This window comes from Dama dama, chromosome 22 (genome assembly GCF_033118175.1).
Source record: "Dama dama isolate Ldn47 chromosome 22, ASM3311817v1, whole genome shotgun sequence".
Taxonomy (NCBI): domain Eukaryota; kingdom Metazoa; phylum Chordata; class Mammalia; order Artiodactyla; family Cervidae; genus Dama; species Dama dama.
In genome coordinates, this window is record NC_083702.1 from 14,915,644 (window position 1) to 14,929,920 (window position 14,277).

The following is a 14,277-nucleotide window of genomic DNA, read 5'->3' on the forward strand; positions in this document are numbered from 1 at the left end:
AATGGTGGGCTGGTGGGGGGGTGCCCAGCCAAGGGTGGGAGCCACCCTGACAATGAGCTCTTTCAACTCAGCCCAAGGGAGAGCCACTGAGGGTGCAGATCACCCCCCATCCACACGCCCCGTGCTGCAGTGTCTAAGCCGAGCATCCGGGGTGAAGCAGCAAATGAGGCCAGGATGCAGCGGAGTCGGAGCTGTGTTCTCGTGGAGGAACAGGCAGGATGGGGGTGACTCTTCGGGTTCCCTTAGACCCGGGCAGGGCTCACCGACAGCTGGACAGGCAGCACCCTCCACTCTGGGGCGTCCTCCCCTGTGACTCCCTCCATCTCACTCCTTCCTGCCCCTCCGTCCCCCTGACCGATGGTGGCCGTCCAGCCTCGCCTTCTTTTCCCCTCTGGTCCTGTCGCCCTTGCCCTGTGGCTTTTCCGGAGAGGCAGGGAGAACAGGAGAAAGGAAAGGAGACGCAGACCTATGCGATTGGGGCCTGAGGGCCGATCAGGCAAAGACAGAAATGTGCAAAGTTCCTCGTAGATTATCATCTTCAACACACATGTGTGGGCACACAAGTGCACACACATGCACACACATGCGTGCACACACCCACGCATCTTCCCCTCATCTTGTCTCCAGGAATATTCCTCAGGTTTGGAACCAGTTGCTCAGAGTCCTGGTTGAGGACTGTGCCTTGACTCACCTGACCTATAGTCAGGGGTCTTTGGGGAAAGTAGCAGAACCACGTTCTTACCACCTTCCCCCAACTCACCAGAGTGCCAGGTGTTAGAGGCTGTGTCCCCCTGATCCCAGGCAGCCCACTGCATCCCCAGCAGAACAAAACAAATGCTCGAAAATGCCTGCATTCAAAAAAAAAAAAGAAAAGAAAGAAAGAAAGAAAATGCCTGCATTCAGTTATGTATTCTTGACACCCTCTGGCACATTGTTCTCTGAAAATCTGTGTTGAATAAGCTAAGACTCCCTCTTCTTGTCAGGCAAGGCCACCCTTTGATTCTTTTCATCCCAATAAAGCAAACCATGGTCATCCTAGGGAACTCAGCAGTAAAGAGTCTGCCTGCAATGCGGGAGACTCAGGTTCAATCCCTAGGTCGGGAAGAGGGGGAGGAGCCAAGATGGCGGAGGAGTAGGACGGGGAGACCACTTTCTCTCCTACAAATTCATCAAAAGAATAACTGAACGCAGAGCAAACTTCGCAAAACAACTTCTGATCGCTAGCTGAGGTCATCAGGCGCCCAGAAAAGCAGCCCATTGTCTTCGAAAGGAGGTAGGACAAAATACAAAAGATAAAAAGTGAGACAAAAGAGCTAAGGACGGAGATCCGTCCCGGGAGCTCTTAGGCGGCATTGCTTGGGGTAGGGTCCGGGCCTGAGTGCCCTGAGGACAATCGGAGGGAGCTTCTGTGAGTTGCCAACATGAACTGTGGGAGACCAGAGGAGAGAGAGTAAATTAACCAGCCAGAACACACTGCCGGCCGTTCGCAGAACAAAGAGACCGAGAGGGTCCAGAGAGGAGCTCGCAAGCTGCGGACCGGCCCAGCCCCGCCGGAGGCAGGAGGCAGGGGGGAGGGGAAGGTCGCGGCGAGACACAGGGCGCAGGCACCCGACCGGCGCGGGCGGGGACTGGGGCTGGGACGCGGAGGGCAGAAGGCGCGCGCACCCGACTGGCGCCAGCGGAAACTGAGACTGGGTCCGCGGAAGGGAGTGGGCGCGCCACACCTGGGGAGAGAGCGCCCACCAAGCCCCTGGCTGCCTGGACCGCTCTGACGGGGAAGGCACAGAGAGCAGGCGCAGCTTTTCCTTCCGCGCTTTTGTGGAACACCCGAGGGCTGGAACCTCGCGCAGCGCGGGGCGCGCTCCATATAGAACAGCCGGGAGCCTGAGCAGCGCAGAGGAGAGGGCAGCGTCAGCCCCTCCTGGCAGCCCCAGTCCATCCCCGCGGCGCAAGCCCGTGCCCGCAGCGCCAGCCTCTCCCGGCAGCGCAAGCCCCTCCCCGCGGAGCGACGGAACTAGCTACCTGAATAAGAGTCCACCTCCGCCCGCCTGTGTCAGGGCGGAAATGAGGCTCTGAAGAGACCGGCAAACAGAAGCCAAATAAACAAAGGGAACCGCTTCAGAAGGGACTGGTGCAACAGATTAAAATCCCTCTAGGAAACATTGACTACACCGGAGGAGCCTGTAGATATCGAGAAGCGTAAGCTGGAACGAGGAGCTATCTGAAACTGAGCCGAACCCACACTGACCGCAACAGCTCCAGAGAAACTCCTAGATATAATTTTACTTTTTTCTTTTTTTTATTTTTTCAATTTTTTTTTCTTTTTTTCTTTTTTCTTTTTTATTTTTTCTCTTTTATTTTCCTTTAAAATCCCCTATTACTCCCCCATTACTCCTTAACTTTCATTTCCATAGACTTTTACGATTTTTTAATTAGGGGGGGAAAAAAAATTTTTTTTTTCTTTTCTTTTTTTTTTCTTTTTTTTTCTTTTTCTTTCTTTTTTTTCTTTCCTTTTTCCCTTCTATTTTCTATTTTTCTTTTCCTCTTATTTCTTTTAAAGTCCTCTAGTACTCCTCCACTACTCCTTAATTTTCATTTTCAATACACTATAACCTTACAAAAAAAAAAAAAAAAGAAGAGAAGCCCTATTTTTAAACCGAAGATTATTCTCTCCCAATCTTGACTCTCTGTTTTCTACCTCAGAACACCTCTATTTCCTCCTTTCCCCTTCTCTTCCCAATCCAATTCTGTGAATCTTTGTGGGTGTCTGGGCTACGGAGAACACTCTGGGAACAGACAGCTGCGTAGATCTGTCTCTCTCCTCTTGAGTCCCCCTTTTTCTCCTCCTGTTCATCTCTATCTCCCTCCTCCCTCTCCTCTTCTTCATGTGACTCTGTGAACCTCTCTGGGTGTCCCTAACGGGGGAGAATCTTTTAGCCATTAACCTAGAAGTTTTCTTATCAGGGCTGCATAGTTGGAGAGGTCCTGAGACTACAGGAAGAATAAAACTGAAATCCAGAGGCAGGAGACTTAAGCCCAAAACCTGAGAACACCAGAAAACTCCTGACTACAAGGAACTTTAAGTAATAAGTGACTGTCCAAAAGCCTCCATACCTACCTAGGTCGGGAAGATCCCCTAGAGAAGAAAATGGCAACCCACTCCAGTATTCTTGCCTGGGAAATTCCGTGGACAGCGGAGCCTGGTGGGCTACAGTCTACGCAGTTGAAGAGTTGGACATGACTTAGCGATAGTGTCCTGCACTTATCAAGTGCAAAGGCTCTGGAGCCAGACTGCCTGGATTTGAACCCTGACCCTGATCTCTGGGAGCTGTGTGATCCTGGACAAGTCACTTAACCAATCCGTGCTTCAGCAGTTTCCTCCAGGAAAGTGACTCTTGATAGTACCTAGCTCCTAGGTTGTGAGGATGGTCCTGGTTAGTGTGTATGTGCTGTGTAGAACTGTGGGTGACCCATGGCAATGACCTCACGGAGTAACTATAATGTGACAGTGAGTGTACCATTCCCTGCATGTCACCCATACAAGTTCCAGCTCTCTGCCCTCGGGCAGGCATCCTGCTCACCTCTCATAACCCCAGAGGCGCTATGAGGGCAGCCAGAGCTCTGTGAGTCTGGGGGTAACTGGGTGAGGAGGGGATGAGGTCGTTAGGTTTTTTATTGTTTTACTTCAGGCAGAAGGAATCCACGGTGACATCAGTAAAGACCTTATTTTGCAGTTGTGAGCTGGATGGTAGTTTTCCCCTAAGCTCTTTGACCTATATAGACTCAAGGGGGCACTTAAGTGGGTGGGGTTGGGCATCACAGGAGACCAGCAGGCTCCTCCCTCAGGGCAGAGCTGTGCCCAGTTCAGAGAAAGGGCACCGGGCTGAGGTGGTCCTGCCTAAAGTCACAGTCCACTTCTCTGGATCCCACCTGCTTCCCAGGGGCTAGGTGGGCATTGCAGCGACTCAGGTCCTCTGCAGGGGACTTCCCACAGGTCTCCAGCGACAAATGCAAAGTTATCCACCTGGCACTGTGAAGACACCAGTGAGAGCTGCCCACAGAGGGTGACGTCAGCCTTTGGCATCGTATTTACATCTTCCCAACATCAGCCTGATGGCTGTTTCCCACGGGGAAGTGACATTTTCACTATACGGCCAACCTTGCGAACTAACGTCTGTGGTACCCACTGTGCCTGTCATGGGAGAGGGAGGACGGATAAGGGGGATGGATGCTGGCAGCACAGGAGGGGCTGGCCTTGAACAAGGAGGACCAACACCAACGTGGAGACGGAACTGACCCGTCCCGTCTGAGGATGGGAAGTGGGTGCGGGTTGCCAGGGAGACTGCGGGGACCAGATTAGAATGATGGCAAAGCAGTGCACTGGGCTGTGGGCGGGAGGGTCTGGCTGGACTCGGAGCAGCCTTGAAGTCTCAGCAGAACCGCTTGATTTGATTGTGTAGGAAATGGCATGGACTTACATGGGAAGACATATGACTTGTCCTCGGGCTGGAGCCCAGCTAGGAAACTTTCCCAGGTGGAGAGAGGGCAGGGGCAACCCAGGTCTGTAGGGAGACATGTAACCAAGCTGCATCCTGCCAGCCCTATGGCTAAACCAAATCCTCACGGTGGGGATTATCCATTACTTTTTCTAGTTCTTTGAGATTCCTAATCCTCTTGGCCCTGAGCATGGATAATCCAAGGCTTATGTGCACATGATTTTTCACAAGCTTTCCCAAGACCTTGGTCTTGTCAGGAGGTGAAACTGAGGCCCTGGCTGGGGCGCCCCGGAGTCACCGAGGAAAGGGACGGAGCGTGTTCCGGTGGCTTCTAAACATGTGGCTCTTTAGCATCTTACAGAGAGAGGAGGGAAAGGATGCATTGAAGAGAGGATGTTTGGACAAACAGTCATCTTAATGACTTCTCAATAGAGGCGGGTGGGATTCCCACCCCAACCCCCATATTCCTCCAGCCCATTGGTCAGCAGAAGGCTGGAGGAAGCCGGAGGATCCAGCAGGATCAGAAAAAATGAAATTAATCTTTCACCGTGTGGGTGGGGAAGGAGGAAGAAGTGAACCTGAGGCGGGGGTCATGGTTGCCCTGGGGGCAGGCCTGAGGGTGTGATGTCCCCAGCCTGCCTACCTCTTAGGAAGAGTGTGGGGTGCAGGGCGTGGGGACCCTAAGGGGGGACCGATCTCCCTGCGAGGGGAGGGCGGGGGCTGCTGACCCGTCGGACTTCCTCCCCATCCTCCCTGGAGCCACCGCCCTTTACCTTCTGAGCAACCCCTCCCCTGGGCTGTCTGCCGCTCTGTCTCTCTGGATCTGAGACAGTGTCCCGTCCCCGGCCAGGTGAGGACAGGAACCCCAGCACCTGGAAGTGAGTGAGTGTGAACGCGAGTGTGTGTGTGGCGGGGGGGGGGGTGGGGGGGGTGGGGGGGGGGTGGGGGGGTGGTGCTGGGCTGGGACCACCACAGATCAGAGCTGGGGTGGGGCGGAGTAGAGAGCTTGTAGCCGGGGTGGGTGGGGGGCACTGCCCTGCACCCTGGAGCTCAAGGACCGGTCTGGGACCCATCACGGACCTCAACCCTGGTGAGCGGCCAGAGCACGTCGGGCACCGACAGGAGGAGCCCGGGAGGAGCCACGGGGTGAGTGAAGCCCTGAACGGACTGGGGGGTGGCTGGGCTTGGTGAGGTGGGGAAAGAAGCCTGGGGTGCTCAGTAGACCCGCAGGTGGAATGAGCAGACTAAGGAAACCCAGCGAGTCCCGCCTCTCTGCCCCTCCCCTTGGGCTGCACGACAGCCACGCCCCTCTCCTGGGCCCTGTAATATCAGGAGGCGCTCGGTAGGGGGCGCTGCCGAGAGGGGCCGCAGAGGTGTAAGCATCCGAACCGCGCTACAGCCCATGGACTCTCCCCAAAGGGGACCATGGCGGGTGGTGGTCATCCAGTGTCCGAGGGCGGAGCAGTGGGGGCCCCCAGCCCGTGTCCTGGGTTCCTAGACCCTCAGGCAGTGGGGGAGGGGAGGGAGTAGGCAGAGGAGGTGGTCTACATGAGATGCAAACCCCACTTCTACTCCTAGGTGCTCACGATGGCCGGGGGCCCTGGAGAGACTCTGGAAGAAATACTTGTGGGCCTTAGAGAACGGAGGTAGGAGGTGGTGTCACCAGATGGCGTTTTTCTTGTTTATTCCACCCAGACTAATGCCAAACATTCGGAGGAGGAAGAGCTGGTGACCAGCGTGGTGAGGGAGGAGTGGGTGGTGGGTGGACCTGGAGGCCAGCTTGGCTGTCCCGCTTCCCCTTGCTTTTCCAGACCCGAGGACGGGGTCCTGGTTCCTGGTTCATTCGCTGCTGCCGGTCACCCTCCTCCTGGCCGTCTACCTCCTCCTGGTGGTGGCAGGGCCTCGCCTTATGTCCAGTCGGGAGCCTCCGAGTCTGGCAGGACCCCTCGCCGCCTACAACCTGGGCCTGGTGGCTCTCTCGCGGTACATGTTCTATGAGGTAAGGCTGCTGGGGGACCCTGCAGTCCTAGGGTCTCTTTCTTGGGGGTGCCAAGGGATGGATAAAACCATGATCTTCCCATGCAGACAATTGAGAAGCCTTGACGGGGACAGAGGGGCTGGAATTCTGAGTTATCTTTGGCTGCTGTGTCTTCCCTTGTGGTGGTTCAGTTGCTCAGTCATTTCCAACTCTTTGTGACCCCATGGACTGCACCATGCTAGGCTCCTCTGTCTTCCATTGTCTCCCAGAGTTTGCTCAAATTCATGTCCACTGATGCTACCTAACCATCTCATCCTCTGCCTCTCTCTTCTCCTTTTTCCTTCAGTCTTTCCCAGCATCGTGGAGATGCAGCCCTCCATCACTCAAGCCCATTTTCCTTAAATAAAAAAGTGGAAGTGAGCGGCGAGCCTGAATGGAATTCATTCTCCACTTGCACCTAAAAGCCATCACCTCCTGTTTCTGCCTGGGCTCTGCTAACCTCAGTTCCATTTTCTGAGCCCCAAACCCAGTGATCCTTCCAGTTGTGTTATCTGTCTCCCAATAGCAAGAGCGTCCGAGGCAGGGCTATCTCTTACTTCTCTTTGTAAAGACAGGCCCCTCAGAATGTCTGGTACCATGTGGAAGAGGCTGACACCCTGTGAGACGTGTCCGAGAGCTTGTCATTTAATTGTGGTGACAGAGTACCCCGCTGCCCCCACGATCCTCTGAAAGCCTGCCGTGCCCATGTTGGCTTCCTGCTCAGAAGCCCTCTGTAGCTCCCTTGGCTGACAGGACCAGAAGGAAGAGTCTCTCATTTAGGGAATTTTATTTGGTTCATCAAGATGGCTCGGGGCTCAGAGCAGGGTCCAGTGTGAAGTGTTTAGTACCATTCTGGACTCACTGTCACATGAGTAGACAAATGATAAAATTTCAGTTTCTTAAAACAACCTTCAAGACCCTTCATGAGGGATTTTCCTGGCAGTCCTGTGGTTAAGACTCCACACTTCCATGGCAGGGAATGCAGGTTCAGTGCCTGACTGGGGAACTAAGATCCTTCATGCTGTGTGGCAAGTGGCCAAAAAGTTAAAAAAAAAAATCATGAATGGATTCTGCTGGGTCGCTGCTCCTGTGACTGCCCCTCTGCTGGTAGAAGCCTCCACCACTGCCCCTTGCAGCCCCGGGTGTCAGGAGAAGTCCAGACACTCCTTCCAGCATGCAGGTCCCTCACCCTCCCCTCTGCTGGCCCCACGGCTGCCTCATTGTGAGCCTGCTACCAGCTTCTGGCATACTTCCTGTTTCCTACTCATCCTGGAAAGCAAGGATGGTTTTCTGTATCCTTAGGGTAGCACTTAGCTTCCTGGGGATGGGGCTGATGTGCACATGGCTTCATGTCCCCTCCTGACTTAGGGTCTCATGTAGAGTAGGTGCCCAGTGTGGGTTTGTGGTCCATATTTACCCACATTAAAAACAAAACAAAACTGGGGACCAGCAAGATGTATGCAAGGCCAGCCTCTGAGCTAGCCAGAGCTCAGGGTTGACCTCATTGACAGTCGTTCACCAAGTGTCAGTGAGGGCTGGGGAGGGATGCTGGTGTCCAGAATATCCTCTCGAGCCTTCAACAAGTCAGGCTCTAGCTGTGTGGGGTGGAGCAGGAATCATGACTTAATCCTTCCCTATTCTCTTCCTTCTAGTTCATGGCCACTTTGCTGCTGGCTAACTACAGCTACCTCTGCCAGACTACAGCCGGAGCAAGCTTGGGCTGAGGGTAAGACAGGCAATGGGAAAGTTGACCTGGAGATGTTACCAGAGTCTACACTCGGGCTGCTCGCAGGCCTCAGGCTGATAAGTGGGGAGAAGATGTGTTGAGGCAAGGAATACGCCTTTGATTGATAAGATGGCAGACTAATGTCTCAAAATAACCATCATAAAAGGGTCTGGATGCCAGGTTCTTTTATAGAAGGGAGATGGGAGGGGGTGAGGAAACAAAATAAAAAGGTCATTAATCTTGCATTTAAATATCTCCCAGAATGGCCAGCCTGAGAGTGGGAGTGGAGGGGATGTGTTAATGTTTTCTTTCTTGCAGCCATTCACAGGTGGGCAGGGTCCAGATGCCTCCATGAAAAAAGGCACTTTGGTTTAACATTCAGGCAGAGGGCCAGGGTTCCCCAAGGCGGGCCATTATGTATGGACAGTATCCTTTTAGTGAACAAAAAGCAATGGGAAGAAGAGGTTAACGAAACAAGTCCAACATGTAGTCAAATTTTGTTCTTCTCTATAATAAAGAGCGGGTTCATAGAATGAACTTCATAAAAACCAGGTGCTGTCACCTGGGTCTTCTGATGGGACTCAGTGAAGATCAGCTCAGTACAGGCTCAGAAGACCTCAGTGTGACTCTCAGCTCTGCCAGTTCCTCACTGTGTGACCATGGGTAGCTTCCCTGCCTTTTACAGGCCTCAGTTTTCTATCAGTAAAATGGGGATAATGACACCTATTTTATACAAGGAAACAATTGGAAGAAGATTGAACAAGCTGATGTGTGAAAGTGTTCACACCTTGGCCTGGCACACATGGAATGTGTGGTAGCCAAGGGGTCAATATTTCATTTTTTTTTTAGCTTCTCTCTCAACTGGAAGCAGAACAAAAGTCTTCCTTGCAGTAAAAAACAAAACAAAACAAAAACCCTAGGCTTGGCTAGTCACAAGTGATTTGGGTGTTGAATCAAGGGAGATTGAATTGTATACTCAAGTCTTGCTGCTCAAAATGTGGTCCATGGGCCAGAGATGGCAGGAACATCACTGGGAACTTGTTGGAAATGCAGAAATTCATGGCTCACCCCAGTTCAGAATCTGCTTTTCAACAAACAAGATCCCTGAGTGATCTGTGTGCTGGTTAAAAGTCATGTATCCTCCTTTTCTCTGTGCCAACCGGTATCTTCATGCAGGCAGGTGGGCACTGTGGGGGCAGAGGGTGCAGAGGGACCGTCAGGGTTGGAGCCGTAGCCAGTGGTGCCAGGTCAGTGGTACCACCAGCCTGACAGCACTCTGACTGCACTTTCCTTCCCTGCCCAGCAGATGGCGAGCGTGTGCTGGTGGTGCTTCTCAAAGGCCGTTGAATTACTTGACACCGGAGTGCCTATCGCTTGTAGAGAATTACCTCTGTCAGCCAGGTCTGGGGTGGTTTTGAAGGCACTGTGAATAAATGCTTCCCTCCAGAGTCCCTGCTGGCTACACCTGAGGCTGATGTCAGAGTCAAACCTCGATCCTACGACCTGGAGAAAGAAGGATGCTCACTGATGAAGCATTTGCCCCCATTAGCAACCAGGTTCCAGGTTAAGTGAAAATGGGAAGAGAAACAAACTTTAGAAACTGTTGTTATGTAGCAAGGGACATCAGACAGCAAAAGCCTTAAGTGTTATAAGTAAAAGAAGTCTTGCTTGTGAATCTAGAAGTCTTGTGGGGGTGGGGTGAGGCCACAGTTTTGGGGGTGGTGATAAAGTCTCTAAGTGGAGTCTCAGTGGAGAACCTTAGGGAATTTGTCTGATGGTTCCCTGGGTCCTGGGCTGGGTGTTTGACACCTGAGTTCTCTACACCGTGCCCTGGGGTGGGGTGGGGGAGTGGTCAGGTTAATACTGAAAGATCCCAGCCTCTGAAGCCAAATTATGTTCAAAATCCCAGTGTGGCCCCCTATTAGATGTATAACCTTGAACAACTTGGGCTTGCTTGGTGGCTCAGTAGAAAAGAATCCACCTGCCAATGCAGGAGATGTGGATTTGATTCCAGAGTCGGGACGATCCCCAGGAGAAAGCAATGGCAACCCACTCCAGTATTCTTACCTGGAGAATCCCATGGACAGAGGAGCCTGTCAGGCTACACAGTCCATGGGGTCACAGAGAGTCGGACACCGCTTAGTGATTGAACAACAGCAACAAACAACTTACTTAAATTCTGAGCCTCGGCTTTGCTGTCTCTGAAATGGGGATGAGTATAAACCGCACACCATTATGAGTGTTTCTATGAGCTTTTATATGTACAGAGTACCTGGCACACAGAAGGGACTGTCCAGGCATTTGACTGCGGCGTCACCCTTGAGTTTTAGCCTCCCTGTCAGTACAGCAGACAGAGTCACCCTGTCCCTGGTAGCTGAGGCCCCAGGTGGCGTCTGGAGGAGCAATGACCCCAGAGTTGAGCCTTCTCTTCCTCTACAGGTCTTCTTTATATTACGGAAGAAGCCTGAGCAGATCACCTTCCTGCACATATACCACCATGGCACCATGCTCTTCAATTGGTGGGCTGGGGTCAAATATGTGCCGGGGGGTCAAGGTGAGTGAGGGGCTTGGGCAGGACTTGTGGGGCACACCCCCTTCTGCTGGACGGAGTGCCAGCTCGGGAGGCAGGCAGCCCGGCTCCCCGGTTCCTCTCCTCTGTGGCCCTGACTCCTGGCCGCTGCTCACACTTTCTCTCTGTTGCTGCCTGGAGCCTCCTAGTCATCCCTCCCTGGAGTGCGGGAGGAGGCACCTGGAGATGCTCAAGACCATCAGCCCAGAGAGGGCAGGAGGCATTGTAAGCATCCTTGTCTGGCATCCTTGTAACCCACAGCCCACCTTCGTGACCTCGAGCAGCTCGTGCGGGACCCCGTTGTGATAGGGCTACACCAGGGCTCGTCTCTGCGGGGTGTGCAGAGATGGCTCCTTGGAAGACTGAAACTGGAAGAGAGAGCCCAGAGCACAGGCAAGCCCCGAGCCACTCACTTCCCTCCTTCTTCCCACCCTGCCCTGCAGCCTTCTTCGTCAGGATGCTAAGCTCTCTGGTCCACGTCTTCATGCACCTGTACTATGGACTGGCCAGTCTGGGGCCCTGCCTGCGGCCTCCGTGTGGTGGAAGCTGCACCTTACTGTCCTGCAGCTGGTGAGAAAGACCTGCTGGCTCCAGGGGCCTCAGCGGAGCCCCGGCTTCTATTCACGACTGCACCAGTGACTTGTAATCTGACCACGAAAAAGTCCTTCTCATTGCTTCCTTAGCCTCTCAACTTGCAAGATCTCAGCAACCATTTCGCCAGATCTTAGAACCGACCCTGATGTCCTGACCTGATGTGAGGCCCGGAGCAAGTGATTCCGGCCTCAGTCTCATCTTCCAGTGAAGTGAGGGGGCTGGGCTAGGTGCTCTTGGATGGCTAATGTCCTGCGAGTCTGTGGTCACTTTTCCATCCCTGGGGAACTGGGGGGCCCTGTGGTTTGGGGAGCACTGTTGCCAACTGCAGGTGACTGCCTGAGCTGTCCCTTTAGGGGCTCAAGATAGATTGAAGCTGTCATCAGTGTTGACATGATAGGGTGCGATGGGGAAAAACGGGGGACCAGACCAGGAGAGGGGTCAGGAAGGTTCTTAGCATCATGAGCAGGAATGCCTGGGGTGGTGCTTCCTAGTTCTTCCTCGTTCTGAGCACTGGGAGCCCCAGGGGATGACAGGAAGGTCAAGGGGAGCATCTGCCAGGTTTTGCTTCTCACCCTCTGCCGTCTTCTCTTTCCTCTCGTACCTCCTCTCCCCAGGGTCAATTTGTGGCCATTGCCGCCCACTCCTCCTACAATCTCTTTGCTGAGTGCCCCTTCCCCGACGGGTTCAACGTGGCCATCCTCCTGTACTTGCTCCGCCTCTTGACCCTTTTCTTCAACTTCTACCAGCAGACATACCTGAGGAGCAAGCGGAAGAAACCGGCTTAAGGGGCAGGACCATGGACTGAAACTAACAGAGGGTTCACATCCCACCTGGGCTGAGCAGATTCCTCTGGGCCCGAGTCTCATTCAATGAGCAAAGACAAGACTCACCTCTGTTCCAGAGTCCAGGAAGACAGAAGTGGACTCAGCTTCTTGAACTCACTTCTCGTGTGGATTTGTCACTGTTTGTACACCTCCTTTCAGATACACAATAGAAAGGGTGTATGTGTGTGTCTGGGCGCTCAGTTGTGTCTGGCTCTTTTGCAACCCCAGGGACTGTAGCCCAGTAGGTGCCTCTGTCCATGGGATTCTCTAGGCAAGAATGCTGGAGTGGGTTGCCATTGCCTTCCCCAGGAGATCTTCCCAACCCACGTCTGTTCTGTCTCCTGCTTTGGCAGGTGGGTTCTTTACCACTGAGCCACCTCTGCTAGATATGAGCCCCACAGGAGGGATTGGCTTACTCTCCATGGTCCCCAGACCTGGAACAGCACCTCAGTAAGTGGGAATTTGGGTCCACATCTTGCCCCACTGGTGGTCATGACCTCTGATGAAGAGCAGGGCTGGGAGCATGGAAGAAGTCAAGGTTGGCTCGATCTCTCACCTTGTGGGTGGAGACAATGAGTGAGAATGTCTACCAAGAAAGTGGGTCTGTGTGATTTCTAGCATGGATGTGCAAACAGTTCCCCTGCATATATCTCTCTGTTCATCAGTGCCTACATGTGTATTTACAAAGTTGTATAATTCTGTGTGTGTGAGTGGAGTGGCAGACAGGACTACACATATAGGTCTGAATGTGTGTCCTAAGTCACTCTGTGGACTGTAGCCCACCAGGCTCTTCTGTCCTTGGGATTCTCCAGGCAAGAATACTGGAGTGGGTTGCCATTGCCACCTGCAGGGGGATCTTCCCAACCCAGGGATCAAACTTGCATCTCTCATGTCTCCCTCTTTGGTAGGCAGGTTCTTTACCACTGGTGCCACCTGGAGAGCCCCATGTGTCTGAGTACTTGTTTTCAAATACATGTATATGCTTCTATTTATGATTTTCTTTGTTGGTGTTTTTAACTGCCTCTTCTGTAAATCTTGGAAAGTGCCACTCTGGCAAATAAAAGCTGCTGGGATCCATAACCCTTCTATCCCAGTGGGAGACACAGAAGTCCACCAGAAGCGTCTGAATACACGTTTCACTGACAGCCTCCAAACAGGGATGTGAAAAAAATGAGGGATGGGGTAAAACAAATGCCATCCACTTCACAGAGAGAGAAACGGACTAGCAAAAGGAAGCGTACAACTGGGATCACGTCGGGTGTTGGGAGCAAACGTCTGCTGGGCTGTTTAAGACTGCAACTGGATGGGTGTCTGGAATGCGGTTTTCCTGGGAATTGTGGCAAAGAACCCTTGGCACAGTGGTAAAGAATCCACCTGCTAATGCAAGAGATACAGAAGACGTGGGTTCTATCCCTGGGTTGGGAAGATCCCCTGGAGGAGGAAGTGGCAGCCCACTCCAGTATTCTTGCCTGGGAAATCCCACGGACAGAGGAGCCTGGCGGGCTACCGTCCATGGGGTTGCAAACACGACTGAGTGACTGGCCATGCAAGAGCACACACTCCTCTATGCCTGCAAGATGCTGTTTCTCCTTTATAATCTCTCCCCTTAACCCTTTCCTTCACTGAGGAGGTTTTTAGTTTCTGATGCCTCAACAGTTAAGAATGTTAAAGACCCGCTGAAGTTTCTGCAGGGCTATTTGGGGACTATTTATCCATCAGGTACTCTAGTTAATTAACTCAGGCTAGGCAGGGCTGTATCCTGTGGACAAAATACTCAGAGAAAATTCCCTCCTAGTTATGCAGGATATGAATGCCTCCCACACACTTTTGCACAGCAGGTTGAGTGTCTTCACAGGTGGGGGGGCTTATTTTAAGGCAATCTTAAAAAAAAAAAATTCCGCACCAGAGTAAGGTCTGTTCGTTTGCTTAGCAGCCAGGATAAAGGAAGGATGAGTCATCCCAGAGCTCAGAGCTAATATTTGTCCTTCGTGACTGCCTCTCCTGATTAAGCAGCGCAAGAGGAAGTGCTGTATGTCCTGGGTCACGTCTGA

At 52.9% G+C, this 14,277-nt stretch overlaps 1 long non-coding RNA gene across 9 annotated transcripts; it reads left to right on the forward strand.

Annotated features, from left to right (window-relative positions):
- Nucleotides 1-5,494: 5,494 nt before the first annotated feature.
- On the forward strand, nucleotides 5,495-13,214 carry LOC133043657 (uncharacterized). 9 transcript variants are annotated; one of them, XR_009689748.1, is made up of 9 exons: nucleotides 5,495-5,642; nucleotides 6,075-6,142; nucleotides 6,308-6,495; nucleotides 8,166-8,239; nucleotides 9,546-9,802; nucleotides 10,679-10,793; nucleotides 11,252-11,378; nucleotides 11,492-11,611; nucleotides 12,017-13,214. It is a non-coding gene; the product is annotated as an uncharacterized LOC133043657 (long non-coding RNA). The 9 variants fall into 9 exon arrangements; XR_009689749.1 differs by having other exon boundaries at nucleotides 9,543-9,802; nucleotides 11,252-11,611; XR_009689742.1 differs by having other exon boundaries at nucleotides 11,070-11,611.
- The last annotated feature ends 1,063 nt before the right edge of the window (nucleotides 13,215-14,277 follow it).